Raw genomic sequence first — 14,405 nt, 5'->3', positions numbered from 1 at the left:
TGTTAATTTTATTACCTTTTTGGTTATAAAAGAGGAACGAAAGATACCAAAGAGACAATCAAATTCATAAATCGAAAATAAACTGACAACGCAATGGCTCTTCAACTGTTTCGGTTATCATACATCCTTGGCTTTTAATTATTCAGCCATAGATGTTCCTTATAAAGATAAAATCTTGGAAAGGGCTTTGAAGGAAAGAAATTTATAACGTGCTGTGTTCATAGTTTTTATTCTCAGAGACAATACATCACAGTTTCAAAAAGGCATTTAGGTGTCTCTCGAACTCATATAAGTGACTATACGATATGTTTTTATTTCATGGTTGAATTATTTTAACATCTATGCCATTGGGTACCTGCCGTATAGTTTTCCCATCGAAATCATACTACATCTCCATATTCTATTTTCATAATCTTAGATTTCCTGTTTACAGAATAATTATGCCGGGAATGATCATTAGTGAGCAATACTGACGTACATAGTTCATTCTTACAGCCGATTATTTGCGCTCTTTTACCGACCAACATAGAGCTTATCTAAATAGATGACATTATCATGTTTAAAACTTTAAAATTACATATTCGAAATGCTCGACTTGTAAATTTATGTTGTGCTGATGCATGTGTTAAAAATATGCCAGTAATTTTTATCATTATTGCGTAAGCTATATCGCAAACTTGCTAGTTCATTCTCCATAAAATGACTTTCAAAATCCGTCTTCACAATATTTCCCTCTTAGTCTCTGTACGTTAAAGTCTTCAAGTCAATTTGTACTAAACCAGTTAACATTTTCCATATATGCTTATCGAGTTTTATAAAAATTCAATGACATGAAGATCCTAAAAGTAAGCTCGTATAATATGATCCTTGACCTGTTGAACATGACTTATCAGTGTAAATTATCAGTGTTTCATTCTTTTCATTCTAACTTTGATCAGTTTTAATATATATTTCAGACAATGCTGTTGGTATTGTTTTCAGTTGTATTTTTTTCGATGTGTAAAAGTTTCTTGTTAAACAGTACGAATTTTTCATCGGGAGGTGGTGGGACTGCTCTGACCGATAAGCATTATATTACCGTTGTTGATATGATAACAGAGGAAAAACAAGCGCGTCATCAGTTGGAGCAGTATGTGATACAACTAAGTAAGGAAATCGCTACGCACGTCAAGCAAAACTCGCATTCAAAAAATGATTCTGATCAAATCAACAACGTTTTGAAATTGAAAAATGAGACTTATGATTTGAAACAGTCTTTAGCTCTGCTTGAAGGAAGATATAACCAATTATTGACCGCTAACGATAAAATTGTTCTTGAAAACGCGCAATTGCAAATTAGTTATAAACATCTACAATCGCAATATAATACGTGTAGCAATAACACTAATGAACTGAAGGATAGGTTAGATAAATGGGATAAATCTGCAACAGCTCTAAAGATAAATTATGTGACAGAAATTCAGACAAAATTTAAGGTAGCCGAATCAAATATTAATTCCTTGATTTCTAACGGTAATGCGCGCAGTCAAGATTTTGTCGCCATACTTAATGAAGTGAAACAAATAAATACGAGGAACAATCATACTGATAGTCAAATATCAATGTTGAAATTAACAACTGACAACAAACTTAGTGATCTCGGAAAATTGCAAATGGATCTTAACCAGTCTACCACGAACGAAATTGGAGACCTTAAATTACATATGAACCAAACAGGTAAACAAATATAATTGTTTGTCAACTAAATGCAAACGAGTTGTACAATTATTGATAATATCTGATCATTTAGACTCTTATATTCATATTTTTAAAATTTTCATCATTTTCTTATTTGAAAATGTGAATGAAATAATAACGTCTTTTTCTAGCTGTGATATGGAATTGAAATATCTTGAGATTTCAATAAAATGAATATTTTTTATAAAAAAAATGACATTAACTAACCTTACAAGTTATTAACGAAAAAATGACAACACTTCATTATCTTAATTTGTTCTTCATCGTAGAAATAAGTTCAACCATTAAGAAAACAATTTCTTTGCTGAAAAAGTGTAAACATTTAAACGACCAAGAGATTCCGTTCTGACAAGGGAGTAGCTATTGCAACAAATTCACCAAAAATGAAAAATAAGTTGCAAATGTTCATTGATAGGAAGTGAGGAAATACAACAAGCACAACTAATTGACCCCTAGAATTACGAAAATAATATATTACAAAATGAAGTGTTTGTTAATACTAAGGTGATATTTCAAATGTTTAAATCACATTGTTGACCTAAAATGCCTTTATACAGAAGGCCGTTTTTGCACTTTTGCACTAAACTAAAGACGTTTGTAACCCTAATTAAAATATGTCAGCATAATTAAAAGATGTATGTATTGACACCAGACAGACTTATGTCTTGTGGTATATTTATTATGCTTTATGAACTTCAAATGCTATGGGTCAAAGGGTGACCTTATTTTCTCTTTTTGTAAATGTTTGTTTTAGCTTGATAGACAACTCGTCTTCAAAATCTTAGTTCTCAGCATAGGTTTGTTAGGTCAACTCTCTAAGTTGAGGTGTTAAATTGTTTTACATTCTGTATGAGATTATTTTGTATTATACAATTACTGCAGGTTCTAAAAATAGGAACGTATAATCTAATCTTTTAGCTGTTGAAAATGTCTCATCTGTAAATTCTAACACATAATTTTTTTTTGGACAATTTGGTCCATATTGTAGTCCGGTTTCTTTGCACAACTTCCTCTTGTTGACAATTTAGGTTTATTATCAATTGATTGTGTATTCTCACTGGCAAAAAAACGTAACAGGAATGTCCTTTTTATTTGATCACGTATGAAAAACAGGTTGCATCGTCAGTTGAAATAATAAGTTTTAAAACTTAGTAAGGACATCGCTCAGAAAGTCCAGCATACATTGCATGCAACATTTAAGATTAGTCCATCGAGTATCTGTGTGTTTTCAGACTATCGGCATTCCAATGGGAACCGAGTGTGCCCCTTTTATTGTCGACTTGTTTCTTTATTATTATGAGGCTGACTTCATACAGGAACTTCATAGGAAGACAGGAATGAAGTTAGCAATATACTTTAACTCTACTTTCCGCTATATATATAGATTGCGTTTTTGCACAAAATAATTCAAAATTTGGTGACTATGTTGAACGCATCTATCCCATTGACTAGAGGTAAAGGATACAACAGATATAGTTAAGTCGGCCTCATATCTCGACTTACATCTAGAAATTGACAATGAGGGTCGGTTGAAAAAAAACATTTACGACAAAGGAGATGATTTTTAGCTTTCCAAATGTGAACTTTCCATTTCTAAGTTGCAACATTTCAGCTGCACCTGTATACGGCGTATATTTCTCCCAATTGATACGATATTCCCGTGCTTGCATTTCCTATCATACGTTTCTTGATAGAGGGTTGTTGCTCACAAGGAAGCTATTAAACCAAGAGTTCCAAATGGTGAAGTTGAAATCATCTCTTCGTAAATTTTAAGGATGCCATCACGAGTTGGTTGACCGTTGTTGAATAACCGTTTCTACAATCCCCTTCCCTTTCATGAATGTGACGTACCAAACTATACTATTTACCGGATTTGTTATAACATAAGCAACACGACGGGTGCCACATGTGGATCTGCTTACCTTTCCAGAGCACCTGAGATCACCCCTAGCCTTTGGTGGGGTTCGTGTTGCCTATTCATTAGTTTTCTATGTTGTGCTTGTGTTCTATTGTTTGTTTGTTTGTCGTTTTCATTTTTAGCTAGGCGTTGTCAGTTTATTTTCGATTTATGCGTTTGATTATCCCTCTGGTATCTTTCGTCCCTCTTTTGCAGTTGAATAATACACTTACGATTTAGTCTTTGACTTTGCCTAAAGAAAATTTAACTTTTTATTGACCGCTGACGAACAGATTAAAAATGAAAATGATATCGGAAACTACAGTTAGGATGAGAAATGTGGAAGTTGCTGAATAAAACATTACATCATATTGATCAAGGAAAAATACAAATAGATCTAAATCAATCTTCCACAATGGAAATTTGTAAACGAAAACAAGCACATAGGAAGACAAGTTGGATATATTCGATTTGATATGAACAAAATAAGATTAAGGCAACACTTTTTATGCAAAGAGTTATGAAGTGTATTGCTGGTACTATGATCATCATGTTTGAGAAATTAAAAAACAAAAAATTAATTTATCTTCTACTTATACGGCCTACATAAATGATAACAATGATTCAGAAATAGTATTTAGACTTTTATATTCAAATGCATATAGCTATACAATTTACTAAACAATAAAAGCACATAAGGACAATATAATACAATAAACACAGTTTTCTTAAACATTAATTATGCTCAGTAGTTTTTGGACAGGAATAAATATTGTTTGGATGTTCACTAATTTAAACAAATAGAAATCGAAACTTGATTATAGTATGTAAAACAAAGCATACGGTTGGGATGCCGAATTGTCATTAATATTGTTTTTTTTTTTTTTTTTTTTTTTTGTCTGTTTGCTGTCTCGCTGACGTTTACCAGAAATCTCATTTAATATTGGATTTCTTTCAAATATACAATTCTATTAATTTTTAGGTACACTGTACATTCATGAAATATTTATTGGATTTTGTTTGTTAACAGTACCTTAAAACGTTTGAAATGATAATTACAATTAGATAAAACAATGATTTCTTAAAATTGAACCATTTCTCTGACGTCTGTCTATTGTTTTATAAAACTGTCGGATTTATTTCCAAAAATTCACTGCCAACTGAAGTAAATACTATATTATCATTCTACTTTTTACTTGATTTTATATTCCCTAAAAAGGAATATTCTTTTGGGTTCATTTATAATTTCCGACACAATTATTTTAAATATACCATGTGCATTCTGAGACTATTACATTGTATACTGACTGTTAGAGTAATAGTCCAAGGTTAATATGAGAAGACCTTCCATAATTCCCCATTTCCATTCTCAATTTTATCTTTCTTTAATTTATAATAAAAATCCATTGTTCAATGTCTAAATAATGATCTATGATTGAAATTTTGGTTATTGTTATTCCTGCAGTTTTCAAATTTGTATTCTATATATGCAAAATACCAAAATTTAAATCAAATCTATTCAACATTGATCGAAGTAAGTGCAGTTTCGTGCATGTGTTTTGCATTTTTGTATCAGACATTTTAAGACTTTTTGTACCTTTCCGAATGTAATTAAATTTGACAAAAAGAACATTGTCGGGTTGAACGTGTGAGTGTTATGTATATCATTGAAGAAATCACTGAAACTGACAAAATTTACAACGTCTCAATCTTCAAATTCATCAATGGCCTAAAAAAGAAAACAAGCCAATTGAAATGCCATAATATCGTCTTATTATGCTGGATTAGCTTACCATGTTATCACAGACTTTTGTATCATTTATTTCGTATCGCACTCCGTACAGGGAAATACGAGAAACATTCATCTATGTAAGAAATAGACAAAACGTCTAACCATAGACTTAGAGAATAACAAATATACATGAATTATTAATTATTCTTGTGATGTTTTTACTGTTAAACATGTGAAATATTACGACTACATAATAATGCAATGAAATTTTGTTTTAAATTAGCAAGTTTCATCTATCTTTCAGTTGCCTTGTCATCTTGCTGCAATACGGAGACCTTATATGCTAGTTCAGTTATAAAATTCAAAGTAATAAAGACTATTAATGGAGTTTCAGACGTTGATTCGTTTAACAAAACGGGAATATTCAAATGCGAAATTCCGGGATTATATTTGATAGGTTCTGTTATCATGTCAACATCAAGCTATGCAGCTTTCTATGTGTATAAAAATAATGAGATCGTTGAGAGAGTTTTATTTCAGCCATCTAATCCAATATCAGATGACTACCAGACAGGGACCGGTATTTTAGCAATCTACCTTAGTGTAGGTGATACAATGAGGATACAAACCGAATCACACATGATGGTTTATGGTGAAGGCAGACTATCTTGCATAACTATTATAAAAATAAATTAACTGGTTGATTATTGTTACTTTACGTCAAACGGACATCATTATACCGATGGACTGGGAAAACAGATTTAAAATTTGGCATGATATTATAGAAAACTAAGGTATCTTAATAGGGACAGACAATTTACTTTATGTTTGCCAACTTATTTAAATGGAGGCAACAGTAGTTTACCGCTGTTCAATAGCCGTAAATCGATTAAGCGCAAAAAAAAGCCAGGTTACAAATTGAAACCGTCTGAAAAATGTACACATAAGAGGAAAATAACGGAACAACAAAACTACTTAACTGAAATACAATAAAAAAAAAGAAGGCTAGCAAACATAGAAACGGACTAGTTGATTACAATTGACATATTCCTTCCTTGGTAAAGGAGATAGGTTTTATATGTTTTTATTGCTAGCCAAACCTCCCGTTTATATGAAAATGTTAAAAATACCACTAAAATGGCAAAACTACATGAAAAGACTACAGTACAATTAAAAGCAGGAATACTCAAGACAGAGACATACATAAATTAATAATATAATAGTACATTACAACATGTAAAACACAGAATCAGAACGAACACCTCCCATGAATTTACAACTGTACGCCGGTACACCAAAAACGAAGTATAAACTGCTCGTCACGCGAATGCATCAAAGCTAGAAAAAGTGACATATTTTTTGCGACCTTTATATAATCACAGGTACATTTGTTTTAAATAGAATATATTTGTGTTATTGTAGTCACGTACAAGAAAATGAAAAAGGAATTGAGTTTGTAATGGTGTTTTTTTCATAAATTGTCTTACCAATTTCACAAGAATATTAAAAAGGAATTGCGTGTGTACCCCAATTTTAACCTATAATGTCTGTTTGTTTTGTTCACACATCGTTTTCAATATAGTGGAGGTTAAGCAAGCTATAATTATGTTTAACATGTTCTACATATTAAGTAAATGCCTATACCAAGTCAGGAATATGACAGTTGTTATCCATCAGTTTGATGTGTTTAATAATGCAAATATGTAAGTCTTTCAAATTGATCTTTCTATATATAAAATTACATAAAAAAAACACAAAAAAACCGAATTGGTTTATAATATAACTCAAGGCCTAGTTGAAGTAAAATATTCCAATCACACAACAAACAAAGATAAAAATACAATGAACAGATAACATGAAGGTGCCAATTTTGATCTTTTGGTCGCTTAAAATAACAGGAATAATGCTTAAAACCACCGAAGTCTGTCAAACAGAATAAACAAAGAAGTCCATTTCTGACACATAAATAGCTGTTTAATCGTCAATCATATCTTTCTTCTTAGTTTTGTATTCAGACAAACATAAAGAGCAGCAAGAATGTTCAATTGAGCTAGACGTGAATATCTAACAACTCTTCAACTGAAAACTAAAAATAAAATAAACCATTGTTGAAGATATATAGTTACCGAAGAACGGAGATCAATGACCATTGGTGGCCTTCGGCTGTTTTCTGCTTGTCGGGTTTTTGTCTCTCTGGCACATTCCCCATTTCCATTTTCAATTTAATTCCATTAGTTGCTGACACGAAAACAAGTTCCCCGTAACTACATTCGAGTACAAAGGCTCGCAGGTCTGTTCTATTCACACATTAAAACTGACCCTCAATTAAATGAACAGAATATATATATGAACAAAAGTTTAGATCGATGAGAAAATGGCAATGACATGGTATAAACATTCAAATCTCAGGATCACCAAAAAAAAAAATCGGAGTAATTTAAGGTAATCAAGGAGAGTAATTAGCGACCGTAATAAAAGGATACATTCAACTTCAACACGTGAAAGCTTTTCAATTTAAAATATGCTTTGAATTTTGTCACCTGAGACACCCGTATAAACTTAGTAACGGGGCACCAGCTGATTAACATGGTTGATTTGGCATTTAACAAGTACAATCTGAATGAAGGTGATAAACATACATTGTAAGGAATTACTTTATAACAGTAAATGCGAAAAAGTAATCTGATTATACAATGATATTAAAACCCATTGATGCATGTTATATAAAATGAAAAACGTTACACAGCCCCCCTCTTAGCCCTGAACTTCCACTGTTCAGTTTATGCACCATAAAAAATTAATAAAACTATAAAAATTACTCATCTCATATTGATATCCTGACTATTTCCAGCTGAAACAACAACAACAAAGTAACGTATAAAATACAAAATAAGATTTGTTCCGATTGACACCAAGTAAATAATAAGGGTCACAGGTTTTAAATTTTCGCAATAAACTTAAAATAGTTCTTTGCAAACAAAATTGATGTCTATGTAAAAAAAAATAGCACCTATCAAAACAAGAAATATAACAAAATATATGTGTTAACTGGTGCTGACTATGAGGTTCATTCCCTCTATTCCCACTTTTTAAAAATCTTGTATGAAAGGTATAATTTCATGTGGTAACAGGAGGAAAACTTGTGCAAACAAAGGATTATACTGTACAAACAATTTTTAATCAACTGTTAATGGTGTCATCCTGGTTTGCCCACTTTTAATTACATGTATATGTAAACATAGAGAGAATTGTTGTTTTAACAATTATAGTTTATTTCTGAATGATAGTCATGATTTTTACCTTTTATTTTACCTGTAAATTTTTAAAAGAATATTATATTCTGCTATTAAATTAAGGAAAATGTGCAAAACTTTTCTATATTTTATATATCTTTAGCAGGAAAATTGTCTTTTTATTTATAAAATGAATAGGAAAAATGTGCACTGAAAATGAATTATTATTCCAATTTATCACCAAACAGTTTTAATTATCGGTACATTATGAAAAAAAGTAAAAAATAAAAGAATGAAATTAAAGATTTATTAGAATAAATCTCTTTTGAATATCTTTGACGTTAATCAACTTAAATTGTTTTTTTTAAATCTCAATAAAATACATTGTTCTGAAATCTAATATAAAAATATCAAATTAATTCTAACAACTAGAATATAAATGCAACTGTTCAGTAGCAAAGCTATAAATATGAAACAAATTGAACAGTAATCTACAACCAAGATAGCATTTTCTTTTAAAATGCATTTATAAAATTGATTAATTTATTAAATTATGTTTGCAATAAAAGAGATCTTGTATTAATGTCTTTATATCAGAAAAAATCATTCAGAACTATAAAGACATTTTTGTAACTGAATATCATTTGTTTGTTATTTGTTGTGTGCATGTATGTATGTTGAATGAATTGAATGAATTTATATTAAATTATTGAGAAAAAATATTTGATTCTTTAAATAGTTTTTCTATAAAAAAAAAAAAACAACCTGAATATATAGAAATACTTACAATCTATATACCTAAGTTGGAACAGACTATACAATTGTATGCTCATTAAACCTTTTGTCTTTTTTGTTTTCTTTACTAATAGATAATTGGTAGAATTAAAAGTGGGCAAACCAGGAGTAAACCCTGTTAATTGACCAGTATTTTGTTTATTAGAACAGGTAATAAGTTGTTTTTCTGTGTGAATTCTGTGCTTTTTTAAACAAAATAAATATAACAGAAATTAAAACAAATATAAGTAAATTATTTTATTACTTATATAACACAAATTCAACTGTAGTTTCAAGCAAGCACAATATAACACAAATTATACAACAACACAAAATCAAATCACAAATTCTAGCACGCACATTATACAATCACTGTATACAAGTATATTAAAGTTTATCAATATATTCCACGTGAAGAAGGTGGGAGGCTGCATCACCAAACTCTGCTGTTGTGACTTGAAGCTCCTGGTTGTTGTGTCTAACCTTAAGTTCGTCTAATATGCTGTTGATTTCTACATACTTCTTTTTGGAGGCCACTCTCTTCCCACCGACTGCATACTGGATCATGGTCAGGTCGTTGAAGGCTTCCTCATGTTTCAGAAGTTTGATTAATTGAAAGATGTGTGGATGTGGACGGGTGGCATGTTTCTTCAGCTTGCTGTGCCATACCTCTAGATGATTTGTTGTCCTTGGTGATTTGCTGAGACTTTGGTTGGTATGTTGTTCAAAGTATTGATGGGGGCAGGACAGTTTGAAGTTGAACACTTCCACTAAGTTCGTATGCCCTTTTTGTTCTTTGCTTGAAACTTAAACCAACTGTGTACAAGGTTTTGGTTCCCGAGTCTGTTTGTAACAAACTTTACTTGTAGTTGTGCGTTAGCCATTGTGACTGAATAATGACTTGACTGGAGAAAGACCACAATTTATATGAATTTGTAATGATTTGAAGCAAAGTTAACAGTTTTCACCCATTGTTTTATACCTTTGATTATTGGTGCAAGTAATTATATTTAAAGAGTATACCTTTGTTCCACATCTTAAGATTAAACTTGGTTATAATATTATATATATCATGATTTATTAGTACAGCAGACAATTTTTGAAGGTTACAAATTCAAAAAATTAAAAATAAATCTAACTCCAATCTATATTTATCATATTTATTTTTTATTTTTAAGTATTTCTTTGATCAAAAAAGAAAAATATTACAAATAAACAAGGTATTGTACCTGATCTGTGTACCCAATATACTATGCTTTGAAATAAATACAGGTAAATCTTAGGTGAAATTCGAAATAACCTTGATTGTTATAAAACAAAATATTTATTAAAACATCTATTTTTATTTGCAAGTTGGAATAGAAGGAATAGCATTTTTTAAAAGTGGTAATAAGAGGAAGACACCCAGTATGATATATTTTGATTCTTTAAAAAAAGTTGAAGATGCAAAACTTATTAAAAACAATAGAATTTACTGTTTTTAAAACAAATGTAGTTAATCATTGTTTCCAGTGCTTCGAGACACCATAAGAATGTATTTAGGGTCTTGATCGCCAATTTGTACTTTTAAAGGGCTCCGTGACACATTAACAATATGTTTAGGATCTCGAGCACCAAATAAAGTTTAAATTTCTACTCATAAACAAACACAGAAAAACTTCTGTATACAACAACATAGTTTACACAATAAATCAAAAACTGTTCATAAAGTCACTTGGTTTATTCACTATCTTCCCCTGGCTTCTCTCCTCTGCGTAAATCTGTCTCTCGAGAATCTCTTCGGTCCCTTCTCGGTTCTGGAAATGGAACATTATTTCTGTCGACATGTTCTCTTCGTGTTCCTTCTGCTTCTGCAATTACATCTGCATCACTTTCCCAGTCTTTAACTTCAAATATCAGCCGCTGAACTGGTTTGAAATGCTTAGAGAGGTCCTGCTTTCCATCTCTTAAGCATTCTTCCTGCATTGAATTAATTACCGCATCTTGCAAGGTATCAGGTCTGGTTCGCTTGACAGCACGGCGACAATCTTCTGATTGTCCGCACTTGTCAAGGAACGCTTTAATAAAGTTCTCTACAATCACAGAATTGCCCGGATACGCTCTACGGAACAAATTCACTATGACTTGACCGAAATCTCTTAGAGTTTCTTCCGGTTTTCTCTTTTTCAGTTTTGCCTCTGTCGCATACCTTTCTTTCATGTTCAAATCTCTCGTCCGTCTTTCGTATAAGGCGATTATAATCTATCTGTATTATTACTGGCATTCCGTTTGCATACGTCACCGCTTGTCCCCTAAGAGTGATTGGTAAGACCCTTCGTGACATTTCATTGTCCCATACATTTAACTCTAATATATTCTCGAAGTATTGAATAAACTCATTCCATACATCATTCCTTGATCCGGAAAAGGTCCTCCGAACAAGAAATTCATTAGATGGAGGAAAGCTATTCCACGGACACACCAAGTATTCGGGTTTTGCGTAGTAGTTTCGTTTATATCAGTACATTTATAATTCATTTTCCCCGACTATCACTTTCTGCCAATTGAAAATGTCCTGGTGATAAACCAATGTTTTCCGATGTTTGCTCCATTTGCTTTTGACCGTTTATAACAGGGCGATTAGGCATAGGGCTCAAGAACCAGGGCATTTCATCTGAGTCATAGCTAGGGCGTTCAAGGTTCAGTCATAACATTATCCAGAGTATGGCTTAATTATAGCTCATTATACATGTGATTAGGACTTCGCCCGGTCCTGAACCATGTATATACAGTGTTTTCTGACTTATAACCGGAAAAGACGAAATTCATATAAATTTCAAAACTATCGTTGAAATTATCAAGCATATTATCACTAATAGTCCAATCATTACGTATCTCTGAGACTTCTGTACCAACCTGTTGTTTGGAAAATTAATTCAAGCTAATGCGACGAGGCCGCTACTGAGAGTAAGCAAACAAACCAATATTTGCCAAAATATCTTCTAAACATTTCCTCCGTCGTTCTCCGTATTACTAATCTCCTGGATAGCTCTATAAGGATCTGTTCTTGGGTAATACTGCCCGATTCTCTGGCGATACAGGACATCTGGCAAAGTCTCTGTATGATTAGCCTTAAGAGTACGTCCAGTGGTAGGCGAACTACCTAACCCAGGATCCGCTGGGAAAATTACTTGATTTCTAAAGCAATTCTGCCTTACCTGAGAGAGCCTTGGAGCCTGAGTTGATGTCCTTGTTGTTCTTCTTTGTGTTTCCATTATATTATTACAAGTTCGTTGAAGTCACACACAGTAAATCCCATTGCTGCCACCAATGAGACGAAAAAAAATAGTTTCCGTGTTAGGGTCTTTTTTATCTGGGATAGGGGCTGGTCAAAGTATAGGGTGGATCAAGTTTTTTTCTGTATGTGGAAAAGGGGGGTTCTATTTTTTTTTATAAAGTTAAAGTAGAGTATCAATATTTTTTGCACATGGAAATGAGTAGTTTACATACTTCAAGAGACAACATGTCACAAAGAACATTAACAGTCAACTTCAACTTGATGGCAGTATATTTATACCACCATTCACATACAATTATAAGTAAGACATCATATGTGATGTAGGAAGCTGCCTGACATTTTGTGTCATTTTATCCCATATAAAACGAGTTGGTGCTTCATGACCCGAGTAGAATCCAGTCGTTATATTTCACTCACTTTTGTTATAATCAGTTTAATAGTTCGGGAGAAATTAAGTATAAATTAAAATGAAATCTACAGCGATTTGTGAACTTTGTTGTTAAAAATATAACTCATGCCGCACAATGAAAGAATACATTATGTACAACAATAAATTCTCCAATAAATTATCAAATATTCATCTAATCTGTATGCAAACATGAATATTGATACAAAAGATGATTCTGAGATGAAGAACACCACTAATGTTCATATTTGTTTTTATTATTTATAAGATCCCTTTGGATCAATTTATATCTTTCTTTTCCTTAAAACTTGTTTTTGTAGGCAAACAAATCGAAATTTTGGGGTTACTATCACACATTTATAAATTTATTTATTTATTTTTATAATGGTCTTTTGGTCTGCTTTTTATGCATTTATTAAATATATCTGCTATAAAATGCTAGTGCTTAATAATTTATTTATTTATTGTTTTTATGCTTTCTAGTTTGTTTTTATTTTATGATATTCAAGTGATGTGCTGATTCCCCCGTTCAATGCACATAGAGGTACTTTCCACATGAGCTTTGAATCTGGAGGCTCATAAATCAAATAAATTTGCTTTCATTATATTTGCATGCTTTTTCATTTTTATTTATTAGTATGTGCATGATGCTGCATGATTTTTTTTTATGTAATAGTCGGTAAAAGAGCTCACCAGAGCTCATGTTTTGTCTGTTATTATGTATACATATGCCGACTCTAAATAAAATTAACTTACATACTTACTTACGGTGACATAAATTGGTCCGAGTAGTCTTGGTCCGAGCTGTCTTTGGTCCGAGTAGAAATGATTTCCTTCTATATAGATTAAAACGAAAGTAGGAATTTTGCGACAATCTGTCTGGTCAGGTTTATTGATTCCAGTGACCAAGTGGCGGTGTGCTTAAAGAAAACTAAAGAACCAAACAACGTTGAAAACTAAAGATTCAAAGGTAATCTACGTTCATCGAGAAATGATTGCACTTCTTGCACTTATTATCCTGTTGAAAACTATGTTAAAAGTACACCTTTTTGACAACGCCCCTTTTTTAAAATAAAAGAAATGTCCTACTAACAAATGGACAAAAATGGTTGTATTTACACATCAAAAACTACTCTGAGTACAGATTAATCTGTCCATTTTGAAAGTTTTAAACACTGGCTACTTTTACATGGGAAATGTAACAATAACCTAAAAATATAGTACTGTTACATTCATTTGGAAACTAATTGCGGAATGCCAGGTTTATTAGACGTAATATAAACCTTCTATAGTTTCGTAGTCCGAGATTACTCTGACGTCCAACGGTCCCAGCTTGTAAGGCAAAACAG

The 14,405-nt window shown here is 31.8% G+C and overlaps 1 long non-coding RNA gene across 1 annotated transcript; it reads left to right on the top strand.

Annotated features, from left to right (window-relative positions):
- The first annotated feature begins 955 nt into the window (after nucleotides 1-955).
- On the top strand, nucleotides 956-6,071 carry LOC143074315 (uncharacterized). Its single transcript, XR_012977794.1, has 2 exons — nucleotides 956-1,716; nucleotides 5,671-6,071. It is a non-coding gene; the product is annotated as an uncharacterized LOC143074315 (long non-coding RNA).
- The last annotated feature ends 8,334 nt before the right edge of the window (nucleotides 6,072-14,405 follow it).

This window comes from Mytilus galloprovincialis, chromosome 5 (assembly GCF_965363235.1).
Source record: "Mytilus galloprovincialis chromosome 5, xbMytGall1.hap1.1, whole genome shotgun sequence".
NCBI classification, from domain to species: domain Eukaryota; kingdom Metazoa; phylum Mollusca; class Bivalvia; order Mytilida; family Mytilidae; genus Mytilus; species Mytilus galloprovincialis.
The sequence above is the reverse complement of the archived record's forward strand: the minus strand, read 5'-3'. Positions and strand labels throughout refer to the sequence as shown.